The following is a 1,918-nucleotide window of genomic DNA, read 5'->3' on the forward strand; positions in this document are numbered from 1 at the left end:
CAGCAACAGCCCCAAAACATCACTGCTCTAGATGAGATCTGCATGGAGGAATGGGCTAAAATACCAGCAACAGTGTGTGAAAACCTTGTGAAGACTAACAGAAAACGTTTGACCTCTGTCATTGCCAACAAAGGGTGTATAACAAATTATTGAGATACACTTTTGTTATTGACCAAATACTTATTTCCCACCATAATTTGCAAATAAATTCATTAAAAATCCTACAATGTGATTTTCTGGATTTAGTTGAAGTAGTTGTCATAGTTGAAGTATACCTATGATGAAAATTACAGGCCTCTCCCATCTTTTTAATTGGGAAAACTTGCACAATTGGTGGCTGACTAAATAATTTTTAGTCATACATACATACATACAGAGAGAGAGAGAGAGAGAGAGAGAGAGAGAGAGAGAGAGAGAGAGAGAGAGAGAGAGAGAGAGAGAGAGAGAGAGAGAGAGAGAGAGAGAGAGAGAGAGATACAGAGAGATACAGAGAGATACAGAGAGATGAACCTGGAGAAGAGACTTCTAAGCAAGCTGGTCCTGGGGCTCTGTTCACAAACACAAACACACCCCACAGAGCACCAGGACAGCAACACAATTACACCCAAACAAATCAGGAGAAAACAAAAAGAGCATTACTGGACACAATGGAAATAATTAACCAAAAAACAGAGCAAACTTTGAATGTTATTTGGCCGTAAACAGAGAGTACAGAGTGGCAGAATACCTGACCACTGTGACTGACCCAAATTAAGCAAAGCTTTGACTATGTACAGACTGTTACAACACAGAGGCGGATGCAAGATGCAAGCAACGATGGTTTTAATGAATGTAGTTCACAGCAGCAACATGACAAACAGACTGTACTCAGAAGGAATCCGACCCAGGAACTCGGGCGCATCTTCCGATCATAACGTGCTGAGAAAACCAGGGGAGTGTGTCCGGATGAGTAGGAAGGAGCACAGCAGAGAATCCACACAAGAGAAGAGCACGGACACACGACACAACCTCAGAGAAGAAACAACGATCTGACAACAAGAAACACTGGTAACAGAACATATAAAGGGAAGATAAGTGGTTCCAGCTGGCGCAGACAATCAGGCCGAGATTGGGAAACCACGCCCACACAAACACTGGAGAGAGAGAGAGAGAGAGAGACGGAGGCAGTGGATTCATGAACCGTGACAATACCCCCTAGGAACGCCTCTTGGCGTTCCCAGGCGAATTTACCTGTCGATTGAAATCATCGATAAGGGAGTGATCCAGAATGTCCCTAGCAGGTACCCAACTTCTCTCCTCCGGGCCGTAACCCTCCCAGTCCTCCAGGTACTGGAATCCGCGTCCCCTCCTTCTAGAGTCCAAAATACGATTGACAGAAAAGGTGGTTTCCCCATCAACAAGTCGTGGCGGCGGGGGAACCGGGACCGGCGGGTTAATGCGTGCCTGAAACACAGGTTTTATTTTAGACACATGAAAGGTAGGATGAATTCTCCTATACGCCGGAGGAAGCTTGAGCCGGACCGCCACCGGACTAATGATCCTGGTGACTCTGAACGGGCCGATAAATTTTGGGGCAAGCTTGTTCGAAACGGATCGGAGTGGAATGTTCTTAGTAGAAAGCCACACTCTTTGGCCAACGACGTATACCGGAGGCTTCGACCGGTGGCGATCGGCCTTAGCCTTGGTGCGCGCCCCCACCCGGAGAAGAGTCTCACGGGCTCTGCTCCATGCGTGACGGCACCTCTGGATGAAAGCGTGAGCGGAGGGAACAGTGACCTCGGACTCCGTACTGGGAAAGATAGGTGGCTGGTAACCTAAACTACACTCAAACGGAGAGAGACCCGTGGCTGCCACTGGCAACGAATTGTGAGCGTACTCAACCATAGAGAGTTGTTGACTCCAGGAAGAGGGATTCTTA

The 1,918-nt window shown here is 47.3% G+C and overlaps 1 long non-coding RNA gene across 1 annotated transcript; it reads right to left on the bottom strand.

Moving 5' to 3' along the window:
- Positions 1-800: 800 nt before the first annotated feature.
- Positions 801-1,667, bottom strand: LOC135557917 (uncharacterized). Its single transcript, XR_010458282.1, has 2 exons — positions 1,231-1,667; positions 801-1,133 (listed from the first exon to the last, which is right to left on the bottom strand). It is a non-coding gene; the product is annotated as an uncharacterized LOC135557917 (long non-coding RNA).
- Between the last annotated feature and the right edge of the window lie 251 nt (positions 1,668-1,918).

The sequence above is a fragment of the Oncorhynchus masou genome, chromosome 16 (assembly GCF_036934945.1).
Source record: "Oncorhynchus masou masou isolate Uvic2021 chromosome 16, UVic_Omas_1.1, whole genome shotgun sequence".
Lineage (NCBI taxonomy): Eukaryota > Metazoa > Chordata > Actinopteri > Salmoniformes > Salmonidae > Oncorhynchus > Oncorhynchus masou.